This window comes from Neofelis nebulosa, chromosome 9 (genome assembly GCF_028018385.1).
Source record: "Neofelis nebulosa isolate mNeoNeb1 chromosome 9, mNeoNeb1.pri, whole genome shotgun sequence".
Classification (NCBI taxonomy): Eukaryota; Metazoa; Chordata; class Mammalia; order Carnivora; family Felidae; genus Neofelis; species Neofelis nebulosa.
This window is the reverse complement of record NC_080790.1, coordinates 59,701,566-59,718,354: the sequence shown is the minus strand read 5'-3', so window position 1 is coordinate 59,718,354 and position 16,789 is coordinate 59,701,566. Positions and strand designations below refer to the sequence as shown.

The window sequence follows — 16,789 nt, the reverse complement described above, 5'->3', positions numbered from 1 at the left end:
TGTGAGAGGTGAATTATTTTACACTCCATATGTTGAACATAATTTGAAAGCAATAAAGGAAAGTATCTTTCTAATATTTATTCTTAATTACAATTTTAAAGTGTACAGAGAGTTTGTTATTCCCACATCATACAGATGAAGAAAGCAAACTTTAATATTGGCAACTTTGACAGGGCATTGTTTAGAAAAATTGTGAAACATGATGAAGTTGTGAAAAACATATCTGAAAAAACATAAATCTTATTAAAAGCCAAAAACTCTTAGGACTGCACCCTGTGCATGTGTGTATTTTGTTTTTCTTTTCTTTCTTCCTTTCTTTCTCTTTTTTTCTTTTTCTTTTTCTCTTTCTTTCTCTTTCTTTCTCTCTCTTTCTTTTCTTTCTTTCTTTCTTTCTTTCTTTCTTTCTTTCTTTCTTTCTTTCTTTCTTTCTTTCTTTCTTTCTTTCTTTCTTTCAGACAGAGCATGAACCAGGGAGGGGCAGAGAGAGGAGACAGAGAATCCTAAGCTGACTCCACACTGTCAGTGCACAGAGCCTGACATGGGGCTCAGACTCATGAAACCATGACCTGAGCTGAAATCAAGGGTTGGATGCTTAACCAACTAAGCCACCCAGGTGTTCCAACCATGGTAACCATTTTTTAAGAGTGCAGTTCATTAGTATTAAGTATATTCACCTCATTGTGCAACAGATCTCCAAAATATTTTCTGCTTTCAAAACTGACACTGTACACCCATTAAAAAACTCCCTATTTATTTCCTATTTCCCTTCTTCTAGGCCCTGGTAAACACCATTTTACTTTTTGTTTCTGTAAATCTGACTACTTTAGTACTTCATTTAAGTGGTATCATGCAGTATTTGTATTTATGTGACTGGCATATTCTCCTTAGCATAATGTCCTCATGGCTCATCCATGTGGTAGGATTTCCTTCCTTTCTTAACAATTTTTTAAAAAAAATTTTTTTGAAGGGGGGAAGGGTGGGGAGAGAGACAGAATCTTAAGCAGGCTCCATTTCCAGCCCAGACCCCCATGTGCCAGGCTCAATTTCACGACCATGAGATGATTACCTGAACAGAAATCAAGAGTTGGACACTTAACTCACTGAGCCACTCAGGCACCCCCAGGATTTCCTTCCTTTTTAAGGCTGTATAATATCCCACTGCGCATGTGTGTGTGTACACAGAACCACATTTGGTTTATACATTTGATCGTCCATGGAGATTTGGGTTGCTTCCAGCTTTTGGCTGCTGTTAATAATTCTTCTATGAAGATGGGCGTGCAGATATCTTTTTGATACTCTGATTACAATTCCTTTGGATATGTACCTATAAGTGGAGTTGCTGGATCATAGGTAAGGTATATATATATATATATATATATTTTTTTTTTTTTTTTTTTTTTTTTTTTTTTGGGACAGAGAGAGACAGAGCATGACCGGGGGAGGGGCAGAGAGAGAGGGAGACACAGAATCGGAAACAGGCTCCAGGCTCCGAGCCATCAGCCCAGAGCCTGACGCGGGGCTCGAACTCACGGACCGCGAGATCGTGACCTGGCTGAAGTCGGACGCTTAACCGACTGCGCCACCCAGGCGCCCCTATTTTTTTTTTTAATTTTTAATGAACTGCCATTTTTTTTGTTGTGGTGGCAACATTTTACAATCCACCAAGAGCACTCCACAATTCTTCCAGTTTTGCCAACACTTGTTATTTTCCTTTCTTTTTTTTATTATAGCCATCCTAATGGATGTGAGGTGCTCACATATAACTCACATATAACTATACCTCATTATAGTTTTGCTTTTGTGTCCATAATTATCAGTGATGTCAAACATATTTTCATGTGCCTATTGGCCATTTGATTTTCTTTGTTGGAGAAATACCTATTCAAGTCCCTTTGTCCATTTTTGAATCAGATTGTTTGATTTTGTTGTTGAGTTTTAGGAGTACTTTATCTTTCTGGATATTAAACCCTTACTACATATATACTACTAAATAGAATACATGATTTTCAAATATTCTTTCCTATTCTATGGGTTGCCCTTTTCATTCTGTTGATAGTGTCCTTTGATGAATAAAAGTTTTAAATTTTGATGCAGTCCAGTTTATTTTTGTTGCCTACTTTGGTATCCTATCCAGGAAACCATTGCCAAATCCAATGTCATGAAGCTTTCTCTTTGTTTTATCTCTGTAAGTTGGGTAGTTTGGGTCTTACAATTAGGCCTTTGGTCCATTTTGAGTTAATTTTCATAGATGGTGAAAGTTAAGGGTCCAAATTCATTTTTTTTACAATGTTTATTCATTTATTTTGAGAGAGAGAGAAAAAGCATGTGCAGGAAAGGGACAGAGAGAGAGGGAGAGGGAGAATCCCAAACGGGCTCCATGCTGTCAGCACAGAGCCCCACACGGGGCTCAGTCCATTAACTGTGAGATTGTGACTTGAGCCAAAATCAGGAGTTGGACACTTAACTTACTGAACCACCCAGGTGCTCCCCAACTTCATTTCTTTTTAATATGGATATCTAGTTTTCCAAGCACCATTTGTTGAAAAGACTGTCCTTTCCTGCACTGGACTGGGTACCCTTGTTGAAAATCACTTGACCATATATGTAAGGGTTTATTTCTGGGCTCTCTGTTTTATTCCATCAGTCTATATGTCTGCTGTTATGCCAGTACTATTTATTGTTTTGGTTACAGTAGCTTTGTAGTAAGTTTTGACATGAGGAACTGTGAGTCCTTCAGCTTTATTCTTTCTCAAGATTATTTCGGTTCTTTAGGGTCCATTGAGATTCTATATGAATTTTAGGATAGGTTTTTCTGTTTCTGCAAAATATGTCATTGGGATTTTGAGAAGGATTGTACTGAATCTTTAGATTCCTTTGGGATCTAAGGACATTTTAACAGTAAATCTTAACAACTCATGAACAAGGAATGCTTTTTCACTTTTTACTGTCTTCTTCATTTTCTTTCAGTAGTGTTTTCTTCTTTTCAGTGTATAGGTGTTTCACCTCCTTAGGTTTATTCCTAAGAATTTAATTTTTCTTGATTGGATTTGTTTTTAAAATTTTTCTTTATAAATTGTTCATTTTTTAAAAATTAAAAAAAGTTTTTATTTAAATCCCAGTTAGTTAATATACAGTATAATGTAGTTTCAGGTGTACAATACAGTGATTCAACACTTTCATACAACACCTGGGGCTTATCACATCAAGTGCACTCCTTAATCCCCATCACCTATGTTACCCATCCCTCCCCACCAATTCCCTCCAGTAGCCTACAGTTCTGTAGAGTTAAGGGTCTTTTTCTGATTTGGATGCCTCTATTTATTTTATTTTTTAAAGGTTTCTTTATTCTGGGGAGAGAGAGAGTGAGCTTGTGTGCAAGTATGTGTGAGCAGGGGAAGAGCAGAGAGAGAGAGAGGGAGACAGAGGATCCAAAGCCAGATCTGCACTGACAGCAGAGAGCCCAGTGTGGGGCTCGAACTCACAAACTGTGAGATCATAACATGAGTTGAAGTCAAACACTTAACTAATTGAGCCACCCCTATTTATTTTATTTCCTAATTGCTCTGGCTGGGATTTCCAGCACCATATTGAAAAGAAATAGAGAAAGAGAGCATCCTTGTCTTGTTCATGATTGTAGAGGAAAAGCTTTCAACTTTTCACTTTTAACTATGATATTAGTGGTGGGCTTTTAATAATTTTAATATGAGTCTTTTTAATGTCAAGATACTTTCCTTTTCTATTTAGTTTGTTGAGTTTTTATTATGAGAGGGTATTTCTGTCCTTCATTCTGTTATTGTGGTATATTACATTAATTTACTTTTGTAGGTTGAACTGTCCTTGCATTCCAGAAATAAATTAGTTGGAGTATAATGTATTAAATATGCTGCTGAATTTGGTTTAGTAGTATTTTGTTAAGAATTTGCATCAGCATTCATCAGAAATATTGGTATATTCTGTTATTTAATGTTTTTGTCTGGCTTTGGTATTAGGGTGCTAGAAAGTCGGGGAGGGACATTAAAGTATCCCCCAAATTGAGAAAGCACTTTAAGACAGGAATATGAAGGTGGTGATTCCATACAGTATACACAGAGTTTTTTTCATGGTAACTTATTGATGGGGCAATCAGGTGGGGGAGATCTATGGCAACTACATAGTTATTCTCCAGAAAATCCAGACCTTTGTCCACAAATTTTATTAGAGCTAGGGGACACAAAGAAGGATAGTGTAATGAGAATAGAGGGTTAACATATACCTCAAAGGGTTTGCATGTACCTAATTGACAGCTAACCTTTTATTAGATCTTGTGGCACCACCTGTGCATCATGAGGGGGAAAGGCTGTGTTATGGCTAACAGATTCACAGGAGGCTAAAACATGCCTTCCACCTCATCCTAGCCTTGGCAGCCTAAGGCATGTATATTAATCTCCAAGGGGCCTGGAACACGAAACCCCAAAAGAGAGGTCATCAAATGAACATGAACAAGATGGTAGGGTCAAAGATGGAATTAGTATTGTCAGCACTCCTACATAGAGTAATGATGGCTTCATAAAATGAGTATGGGCTGTTGTTTCCTCTTCAGTTTTTTTTGTAAAAGTTTGAAGAGGACTGGTGGTCTTCTTTGAATGTGTAGTGGACTTTCCAGTGAAGCCGTCACTGGACTTTTCTTTTTGATTTATCCATTTCTAGGATTTATCCATTTCTTCTAGGTTTTACAATTTGTTGGCATGTAGTTGTTCATAGTAGTTTTAGAATCCTTTTTATTTCTGTGGTATTGGTTGTAAGAGCCCCTCCTTCTGATATTTATTTTTGAGTTTTCTCTTTTTGTTCTTAATCTAGCCAATGATTCGTCAATTTTTGTTGAAGTTTTTTAAAAAAGCTTTTAGTTTCCTTGATCTTTTCTATTTTTCTGGCCTCCATTTATTTCAACTTTGATCTTTGTTATTTCCTTCCTTTGGCTAACTTGGGGCTTAGTTCTTCTTTCTCTAGTTCCTGAGGTATAAATTTAGGTTGTTGATCTGACATCTTGCTTCTTTCTTAATGTAAATATTTACTGATACAACTTTTCTCTTAGCACTGCTTTTGCTGCATCCCCAAAATTTGGGTATATTGTGTTTTCATTTTCATTTGTCTCAAGATATTTTCTAATTTCCCTTGTGACTTCTTTGAGCCATCGTTTATTTACAAGGGTGTTAATATCCATGTTGTGATGGATGAATATTATGTGTCAACTTGACTGGGTTAAATGATGCCCAGATAGCCAGTGAAACATTATTTTTGGGTATGTCTGTGAATGAGTTCAGGAAGCAATTAGCATGTGAATCAGTAGACTAAATAAAAAAGTCTACTAGGTAGGTATCATCCAATCTGTTGAAGGCCCAAATAGAACAAAAAGGCAGAGAAAGGGTGAATTGTGTCTGTCTTCTTGAACTGGGACATCTATCTTCTCCTTCCTTCTGATGTTGGAATTCCTCATTCATTGGGCTTTTTCAACTCTGGGACTTGTACCAGTGTTGCTGCCCATCCCCCATCCCGGTTCTCAAGCCTTTGGCCTCAGACTGGGAGTTAAACCATTGGTGCTTCTGATTCTCAGGCCTTTACACTTGGACTGAAATACACCACCAGCTTTCTTGGTTCTAAAGCTTGCAGATGGTGTACCATGGAACTTCTCAATTTTTATAATCATGTGAGCCAATTTCTACAATAAATCCCCTCATGTATCTTGCTATATATTCTATTTGTTCCCTGGAGAACCCTAATACACATATATTTATAGAATTTTAAGTTTTCCTTCTGTTGATTTCTAGTTATATTCCATTGTGTTTGCAAAAGATATTTTCTAAGATTTCAGTCTTTACATTGTTAAGACTTGGATTTTTTTTTTTTTTTTTTGCCTGACTTAAGGTCTGTCTGGCAGAATGCTCCATGTGCACTTGAGAATAATGTATTTTACACTGTTGTGTGAGTGTTGTATAGATGTCTGTTAGGTCCAGTTAGTGTATAGTGTGGTTCAAGCCCTCTATGTCCTTTTGATCTTCTGTTTGGTTGTTCTTCTATTACTGATAGAAGGGTGCTGATGTCTCCTACTATTGTTTTGTTACTCTCTCTTTCTCCTTTCAATTTTGTCAGTGTTTGCTTCATATATTTAAGAGCTGCAGTGTTTGCTAAATAAATACTTATAATTGTTAGATCCTCCTTGTGAGTTGTGCTCCTTCTCATTATATGATATACTTTTTTGTCTCTTGTGATAGTTTTTGACTTGAAGTCTTTATGGATGCTATTAGTACAGACAGCTTTGCTCTTGTTATTATTTTCACAGAATATATTTTTCCATGCTTTCATTTTCAGCCTATAAATATAAAGTGAGTCTCTTGTATGAAATATATTATTGGATCTTGTTTGTTTAATCCACTCAATCTGTGTTTTTTGATTGAGGAGTGTAATCCATTTACATTTAAACTAATTGACCCAGAAGGACTTACCATTGTCATTTTGTTACTTGTTTTTTGATGTCTTAAAGCTTTTTTGTCCTTTATTTCTCTTACTGTTTTTTTTTGTGTGTTTGACTTTTTCTTTGTAGTGATATGTTGTAATTCCTTCTCATTTGCTTTTGTGTGTATTCTATAGTTTTTCTTTTGGATATAATTTTAATTATATAAAGTATCTTAAAAGTTAAAAAATCTATTTTAAACTGGTAACTTTAATCACATACAAAACCTTACCCCCTTATGGTTCTGTTCCCCCATTTGTTATTGTTACAAATTATATCTTTATATATTGTATACCTATTAACATAGATTTATGGTTTTTTTAGGGTTTTTGTCTTTTATACTCTGTACAAGAATTAAAAGTGGATTTATGTAACAAACTTACAGTAATACAGGATTCTATATTTGTATTTTTACCTTTACTGGGTAACTTTATACTTTAATAGGACTTCATGTTGCTGTCTAGCACTTTTTGGTTTAATTTGCAGGAGTCCCTAGTATTTTTTTTTTTTTTTTTTGTATAGCAGGTCTAGTAGTACTAAATTCCTTCAGCTTTTATTTATCTGGGAAGATCTTAATTTCTCCTTCAGTTTTTCAGCACAGTTTTATAGGACACAATAATCTTGTTTGACAGTTTTCTTCTGTCATTAGCTCTCTAGTATATCATCCCGTTTCTTCTGATCAGCAAGGTTTCTCCTGAGAAATCTGATAATCTGTACTTGACAAGTCATTTTCTCTTGCTGTTTTCAAGATTCTCTTTGACTTTGAACAGTTTTGTTATAACTTAGGTCTGTTTGTGTTTATGCTAGTTGGAGTTCATTGATCTACAGTTTGTGTTTTCATTTCATTCCTTAGATTGGGAAGTTTTCAGCCACTTCCCAATGTTTTCTCATGTAAGTTCTCTGTCCTTTATCTTTTTCTTCTGTGACTGCTATAACACATTTTTAGGACTCTGATGGTGACCCATAAGTCTCTTAGGCTCTCTTCACTTTTTCTTCATTCTGTTTTCTTTTTGTTCCTCTGACTTAATGATTTCAAATGATCTGTGTGCTTTTAGTATACACAGGTGTGTGTGTGTGTGTGTGTGTGTGTGTGTGTGTGTGTCTTGATTTCCCATTTGTTCTCAGATTTCATTTTCTATTGAATTCTTCTGCCCTTATTCTCTTGCTCTGCCTAGTGCCTGCCTGCTGACTTGAGAGCCTCTGATATTCAGTGCACCAAGGCACTCACTTCTGTTTTCACTGGCCTCCAATCTGATATCTAAACTATGCTGCTGTCATTCTTACTAACATCTCAAGCCAGGCAACACAGAAGTCAGTTCCTTGTACACTTCCCAGAGAAGCCAGAATACTGTACTTGAGTTCCACTCTATTTCTTCTTTCTCAAGGAAGGGGTTGGTTACTGGGTGATATTCTTCCTATTGTACCACCCTACTGAGGTGAGGAATGGTGTGTATGGTGAGCAAAATGCAATGAATTCTTTTACTCCTTCTGAACCACCCCTTTTCTTGTTTATGCATTGGTGTGGGTGCTGTGGCCCCTCACTATTTTCTAGAGTTCTCACAAAGGTATTTTATTCCTCATAGCTGTTAGGTTGGTGTCTTCATGGGAGAACAAGGGTCTGAAGCTTCCTAGTCCACCATTTTGCTGAAGTTGCTCCTTCCACAGTGAAGTCACTAGTTTCCATAGTGCCTAAAACTATAACAGGTAATAAGTAAATAGCTTTCATGTAGGCAAAGAAGACTATTTATTTTCACATTGAGTCCTATTCCCAATTACCCTGTTACCAATTTTCTTTTCTTGTCCATTACAAAATACATATGGCTTGGATTATCTCCTTCCAATAATCTGAAGTAATAAATTCTGCTTGGAGATCTGTTAGTATTATCTTAAGGATGAAAATGTTTGTAGAAAGTACTTGTATCATAAGCATACTTATTTTGTAGAATACCATTACATGTGCCATAACATTTTTTACTCTTTGCTTACTAATAAGGCTGAAATGAGACTGTATGGATCTCTGACAATAAATGGAGTTCTGAGGTGGTGCTGTTTTCAAATGTGAAAATAGGCTTTGGTTATTTGTATAAGCAAACTTTTTTTTTTTTTTTAACGGTTTTTTTTTTTTTTTTTTTTAAATTTATTTTTGGGACAGAGAGAGACAGAGCATGAACAGGGGAGGGGCAGAGAGAGAGGGAGACACAGAATCGGAAACAGGCTCCAGGCTCCGAGCCATCGGCCCAGAGCCTGACACGGGGCTCGAACTCACGGACCGCGAGATCGTGACCTGGCTGAAGTCGGACGCTCAACCGACTGCGCCACCCAGGCGCCCCTAAGCAAACTTTTATTGAGAGTTGGCTCCATGTAGGTTGCTCTACTGAGTAGGGGATATAAACATGAAGAAGACATAAAGGCTGTCCTTGATGAGATTACAGTTTGATAACAGGGTAGGTATGCTTCAATTGTGCTTTCTTGAATATAAAATGAAAGTAAAATCAACAGTAGCAGCAAATGATTATTGTTGCAGTTGGGGGAAATGTCAGCAGGAGAGAACCGTTAAAAAAAAAAAAAAGGATCGCTTTATGGGGCACCTGGGTGGCTCAGTTGGTTAAGCACCCAACTTCAACTCTGGTCATGATCTCGCAGTTCGTGGGTTAGAGCCCTGCATCAGGCTGTGTGCTGAAAGCTCAGAGCCTGGAGCCTGCTTCGAGTTCTCTGTCTCCCTCTCTCTGCCCCTTCCCCATTCATGCTCACTCGCGCTCGCTCTCTCCCAAAAATAAACAAACATTTAAAAATTTAAAAAAAAAAGATTGTTTTAACAGTATTTATTCTTTACTATAAGGCATATGGTCTTAGATTATAGCTATATTAGTGTGGTTTTACTTAAAAATATAATAATGAGCTTACTAAATTTCAGGGAATGTTATAGGCATGACTAGTAGTTTGGCTCCACCTAGTAAATAAAGGATAAAGTCTTAAACTAACAAACTACCAAGCGGCAGAATTTTGTTTGGGATGGAGCCAGAGGACAGAGTATGGAGAGGTTATATCCTTAGTGATCTATTACTTTATATTCATACGTTTGTGTTCAGTAGGCAGAGTGAGTATGGGTTTGGGCTAAGAGTCAGTGAATTGGGTAATCTTAACTGTCTGCCAAAAGCAGGAATTACCTAGAATTTTGTTTTGTTTTCCTAGAACAAAGATTTTAAACTGGTAGTCCATATGCTAAATTCAGTTTATAGAAGGAGACGTGTATATAATTATCTTCTAAAAATAAAGCTTATTTAAAAGAAAAAACACCAAAAACCTAGCACTTCTTAAAGAATTATGTCTGGGGGCTTTCTAAATTGTTTAAAAGATCAGTATGAAGAATTCTTGTAAACAGTTCTTACTTGCTCTATGTCCTTTTAACTTAAAAGGCTTTGTATTATAATTGCTCTGTAAATATCAGAATTTTCTGTATATTGTGCAGTGCACACAAAGAAGCTGTCAAACGGCTTACCTTGTACTTATCAACTTGTTTATTTTCATGCCTCCAAAAAGCTGTATTTTTTTACTAGAGCAGCTGCTACTTTGTAAATATTTTAATGGCTTCTGTTAAGTAGAGCTGTCAGTTTAACAAACAATATCATATAAGATTTTCACTCTTCCATGTATTGCACATCTTGAAATGTGTTTTACCCTGAAAACCTTTGGGAGATTTTAGACTGGAACGGACATCTCCTTTGAAGGCACATAGCCAACAAAAGAAGAGAGAGATTTAAAGAACCGTGTATAAGATAACCAAGGAAATAGTGCCATTTATTTCAGAAGACCAGTGTATGACAGCAGTAAGTTCTCTTAGCTCCTATCTCCTTTTTTGAACTCAACTACAGATTTAAACACTGTTCAAATTAATGAACTACTGACTCAGGCAATATGATAATTACTGACCATTATCTGAGTTTTATTCTAGGTTGTGCCATCTGGTCTTGGGTAGGTCATCTAACTTCTCAGATTGTTGGTGAGGATTTTAGAAATGGGTATCTTGTATATTGTTGATTGTATATTGTTGGTAAATTAATACTTAAAGGGAAATTTGGCGGTGTCCATAAAAATGTTTCTTTTTGGGCTCAATATACTATACTTTGAAATTATCCTCTACAAACACTAGCATAATGTGTACAAAGATATTTACAAGAGTACTTTTATTTATTCCAGCTTGTTATTTAAACATAAACACACCCCACAGTCATCTTGTTATGGAATTTCAACATGTCTGAAACCAGAGAGAACAGAATAATGATCCCTTAGCTAATTCTCCATCATCCAGCTTCAGTAATTACCAGTTATGGTCAATCTTGTTTCTTTTCAATCCTCTACCATTCAATACTCTACCCCTGGAATAATAATTGAAGCAAATCCTAGACAGATCATTTTATTTGAAATATTTTATATTGTATCTCTTTAAAAATAAGTGCTTCCCCTTTTTATTAATTTTTATTGAAGTATAATTAATACATATTAGTTTCAGGTGTACAGTATAATCATGAAATAATTTTATGCATTACTCAGTGCTTATCAAGGTAAATGTACTCTTTTTAAAATTTGAAAATTTTTAATGTTTATTTTTGAGAGAGAGAGAGAGACAGAGACAGAGTGCGAGTGGGGAAGGGGGAGAGAGAGAGAGGGATACACAGAATCTGAAGTAGGCTCCAGGCTCTGAGCTGTCAGCACAAAGCCCAGTGCAAGGCTCCAACTCATGAACTATGAGATCATGACCTGAGCTGAAGTCGGATGCTTAACTGACTGAGCTACCCAGGTGCCCCAAGGTAGATGTACTCTTAATCCACTTTATTTTACCCATTCCACCCATCCACTTCTCTGGAAACCACCAGTTTGTACTCTGTATTTAAGAGTCTGTTTTCTTGTTTGTCTCTTTTTCTTCTTTGTTCGTTTCTTAAATTCCACGAGTGAAATCACATGGTATTTGCCTTTCTCAGACTGACTTGTTTCACTTAGCATAATGCTCTCTAGCTCCATCTGTGCCCATCCAGGCAGAAGTTCATTCTTTTTTATGACTAATATTCATGTGTGTGTGTGTGTGTGTACACACACACATCTTCTTTATCCATTCATCATAGACACCTGGATTGTTTCTGTAGCTTGGATGTTATAAATAATGCTGTAATAAATACAGGAGTACACATATCTTTCTGAATTAGTGTTTTCATTTTAAGTAGAAGTACTGGATTGTATGCTATTTCTACTTTTAATTTTTTGAGGAATCTCCATACTGTTTTCCACAGTGGCTATACCAATTTGCATTCCCATCAGCAATGCACAAGGGTTCCTTTTTCTCTATATAAGGTGATACATATGTCTTTGTGGTTTTCATTTGATGATTAGTGATGTTGAGTATCTCTGTGTATCCATTGGCCATCTGTATGACTTCTTTGGAAAAATATCAATTCAGGTCCTCTGCCTATATTTTAATTGTATTATTTTGTGGGGGGTGTAAAGTTATATAACTTCTTTGTATATATTTGATATTAATCCCTTATTGGATATGTCACTTGTAAATACCTTCTCGCATTCAGTAGGTTATTTTGTTGATGGTTTCTTGCATTGTGCAGAAGCTTTTCATTTTGGTGTAGTCCCAATAGTTTAATTTTGCTTTGGTTTCCCTTCCCATGTCAAAGTTATTACTGCCTATATAGTTTTCTCAGAGTTTTGTAGTTTCAGGTGTCACATTTAGAACTTTCATCTATTTTGAGTTTTTGTTGTTGTTGTTTTTGTTTTTAATGTATGGATTAAGTAAGTGGCCCAGTTTCATTCTTTTGTATGTAGCTATCCAGTTTTCCCAGCACCATTTGCTGTCTTTTCCCCATTGCATATTCTTGTCTCCTTTGTTGTAGATTAATTGACCATAAAAGTGTGGGTTTATTTCTGGACTCTATTCTGTTCCATGGATCTGTGTGCCTGTTTTTGTGCCAGTACCATACTGTTTTGATTCTTACAGCTTTGTAGTATCCCTTGAAATCTGGGATTGTGATACTTACAGCTTTATTCTTTTTTTCTCAAGATTGCTTTGGCTATTTGAGGCCTTTTGTGGTTCCATACAAATTTGAGGATTATTTGTTATAGTTCTGTGAAAATGTTGATATTTGATAGGGATTACATTGAATCTGTAGATTGCTTTCGGTAGTATGGACATTTTAACAATATTGTTTTTTCCAATCTATAAGCATGGGGCATCTTCCCATTTATTTGTGTCATTTTGTTTGATGTTTGGTTTGGTTTTTATTATTATTATTTTTTCAAATAGAAACTACATCATTAGTTAATACTGAGATTATTCATTCAATTTCAGGTCTACAGAGATGTTTTTTTCATCAGCATTACTAATATCATCATTCTCCTATGTTGAAAACCCTAGTTCTTAATCATCATCATAAATGTTCATTTGCTGTATCCCACACCACATGTCTGACTCTTGGATTCTTAATAATAGTGCCACTGATTATGATTGTAAAACAGCTGAAGATTGTTTTGAAAGACCATTTTTATATCTATTCATATGTGTAGTTACAAACACTGAATTTTAAAAGTCACTTAGAATAATTCCTGCATTATTATGGCAGTAATTGGATACCTAGTTAGTTTTGTTTCATTTTTACGATTATTTTTTAAAAAGCTCCATATAATTATGTAAAATTAATGGTTCCAGAGTCCACTCTGCAAAGAAAAGCATATTCAAGGAACTATAAATTCTACACCTGTACCCTTTTCTCTATAATAACTATTGTAGATATTTAAACAAAAATACACTGAGATAAATGGTATCATATTCTTTGTTCACTTTGTTCTTTATTCTTAGTAGATTCTGAACATTAGTCTATTGTGTGTAGAGTTGTACATTTCTCCTTTATTTGGATGTACCATAGTGTATTGAACTATTCTCCTTTTAATGAACATTTAGATTATATCCAGTCTTTTTTGGGGGGAGGGGAGGGGTTATCATAAACAGTGTTATAATGAATAGCTTTGTGCGTTCATCTTTCCGTGTATACATGTTTGTGTATGGGTGTCTTTGGATTAGATTTCTAGAAGTGAGATTTCTGGATCAAAGTTACTTTATACATTCATTAGATATTGCCAAATTCTCTTTTATAGGACTTTTATTATTTTGCATTCCCACTGGCAGTGTATGTATTCATTCCTACAACCTTGTCAATGGCATATACTGTCAGACTTAGAATCTAACAGGTGGAAAATATCTCAGGGTGATTTTAATTTGCTGTGCATGCTGTTCCTAACCCATTTTTCTTCAGGAATGTGCATCTTTTGTTTTACTGTATTTTAGAAGCTCTTAATATATTAGAGATATTAAATTTTTATTCACGTAAGTTGTGAATATTTTTGTTAGTCATCTTAAAAATTTGCTTAATGTGTTTCCCTATAAAATATATTAATTTTAAGTTATTACTTTTATCACCTTTCCCTTTTTACTTCTGGATTTTGAAGGTTTGTGTGTTGATTTTCTGTTGTTCCTATAACAAGTTACCACAGATTTAGCACCTTAAATCAACACCCATCTATTTTACTGTTCTGTAGTTTGGAAGTCCACATATAGTGCAGCTTGCCTGAACCTCTTGCTCAGGGCCTGACAAGATTTAAATCAAGTTGTCAGCTGGGCTGGGCTGGTGTCTAGAGGTTCATGGGAAAGATTTTGATGCAGGCTCAGTCAGGTTGTTGATGGACTTCAGTTCCTTGACGTTATGGCTCTAAGGTCTCCCACTCTTTTCTTGCTATGGGTTAGGACTATTCTTTGCTCCTAGAGGAGGAACATTCCCTTTCAAGCTTTCCATGAGGATTCCTCCAGCAATAGAAGGTCAAATCTCTTTCACACTTCAAAACTTTCTTTCCTCCTCTACTGCCACAATATTTTTACTCCAGCCAGAAAAAGATCTCTGGCTCATTTGATATAGTGCACCCAACTGGATAATACAGAATAATCTTTTGGCAACTATAATTACATTTTTTGGTTAACAAACATTTTATTCTTTATTAAAAGATTATACTAAAGAAATACATACATGTTTCTAAAAATTATGAAATATATTCACAAAATGGTCAATCTAAAATTCTAGTGTAATGTTTGTGAAGTCCCTTTTGCCATTTGCATAGCATATTCACACATCTTTGGAAGATCTGTTTTGCCTACCACTAATTTTTAGAAAGTTTCCCTAATTCCTAATATCCAGCTTATATTGGACTTCACTCTTTTTTTCTTCTGATTTAGATTTTTTAAAAGAAAATTTTAATGTTTATTTTTGAGAGAGCACAATCAGGGGAGGGGCAGGGAGAAGGGGACAGAGGATTCAAAGTGGGCTCTGAGCTGACAGTAGCAAGCGCAACATGGGGCTTGAACTCACAAACTGCAAGACCATGACCTGAGCTAAAGTGAGACACTCAACCCACTGAGCCACTCAGGTACCCCTACATGGTTTAGATTTAAATCCTTCATCCTTCTGGAATTTACTATGGTGTGAAGAGTAAATCCAAATTTTTTCAAAAAAAAAATCTGTTTCAGTCCAGGCTAGTTAAAATATAGTACAGCAATGGCTCCAGGAGTAGAATTTAGTGATTCATCAGTTAAATATAACACCCAGTGCTCATCCCAACAAGTGCACTCCTTAATGCCTATCACCCATTTAGCCCATCCCCCCAACCAACACCCATCCTCGATTTGTTCTCTATATTTAAGAGTCTCTAATGGTTTGCCTCCCTGTCTCTTTTTATTTTTCCTTCCCTTCCTGTATATTCATCTGTTTTGTTTCCTAAATTTCACATATGTGGAATCATATGATATTTCTTTCTGAGTGACTTATATTTCACTTAGTATAATATGTGTTCCATCCATGTTGTTGCAAATAGCAAGATTTTATTCTTTTTGGTTACTGAGTAATATTTAATTGTTACATATATACCACATATTCTTTATCCACTCATCAGTTGGTGGGCATTTGGGGTCTTTCCATAATTTGGCTGTTGTCAGTGCTCCTAGAAACATTGGGGTGCATCTGCCCCTTCAAATAAGCATTTTTATATCCTTTGGATAAATAGCTAGTAGTGCAACTGCTGGGTTTTAGGGTAGTTCTATTTTTAATTTTTTGAGGAACCTCCAAACTGTACCAGTTTGCATTCTCACCAATAGTGCAAAAGTGTTCCCCTTTCTCCACATCCTAGCTAACCTTTCCTGAGTTGTTAATTTTAGCCATTGTTTCAGGTGTGAGGTGGTATCTCAGTGTGGTTTTGATTTGTATTTCCTTGATGATGAATGATGTTGAGCATCTTTTCATGTGTCTGTTAGTCATCTATGTGTCTTCTTTCAAAGTGTCTGTTCATGTCTTTTGTCCATTTCTTCACTGGATTATTTGTTTTTTGGGTGTTGAGTTTGATTAAGGTCTTTATAGATTTTGGATATTGACCCTTTATTGATGTGTCTTTTGCACATATCTTCTCCCATCTCATTGACTGCCTTTTAGTTTTGTTGATTGTTTCTTTCACTGTCCAGAAGCTTTTTATCTTGATGAGTTCCCAGTAATTCATGTTTGCTTTTGTTTCCCTTGCCTCCAGAGACATGTCTAGTAAGTTGCTGTGGCTGAGATCAAAGAGGTTACTGCTTCTTTTCTCCTCTAAGATTTTGATGTTCTCCTGTCTCACATTTAGGTCTTTCATTCATTTTGACTTCATTTTGTATATTGTGTAAGAAAGCAGTCAAGGTACATGAAGAATGTCCAGTTTTCCCAACACTATTTGCTGATGAGATTTTTTTCTATTGGACACTCTTTCCTACTTTGTTGAAGATTATTTGGCCATACATTTGTGCGTCCACTTCTGGGTTTTCTAATCTGTTGCATTGATCTGTGTGTCTGTTTTTGTTCCAGTACCATACTGTCTTGATGATTACAGTTTGTAATTCAGCTTGAAGTCCAGAATTGTGATGCCTCCAGCTTTGGTTTTCTTTTTCAGGATTGCTTTGGCTATTCGGGTTTTTTTCTGATTCCGTACAAATTTTAGAATCGTTTGTTTTAGCTCTGTGAAGAAAGCTGGTGTTATTTTGATAGGGATTGCATTGAATATGTAGATTTTTTGGGTAGTATTGAGATTTCAACAATATCTATTCTTTGAATCCATGAGCATGGTATGTTTTTCCATTTCCTTGTATCTTCTTCCATTTCTTTCTTAAGCTTTCTATAGTTTTCAGCATACAGATCTTTTACCTCTTTGGTTGGGTTTAGTCCTAGGTATTTTACGGTT

At 35.7% G+C, this 16,789-nt stretch overlaps 1 protein-coding gene across 3 annotated transcripts in view; it reads right to left on the bottom strand.

Annotated features, from left to right (window-relative positions):
- WDPCP (WD repeat containing planar cell polarity effector) overlaps positions 1 to 16,789 on the bottom strand; it is a 388,941-nt gene that overhangs the window by 59,029 nt on the left and 313,123 nt on the right. The gene's annotated exons all lie outside the window — the stretch shown is intronic.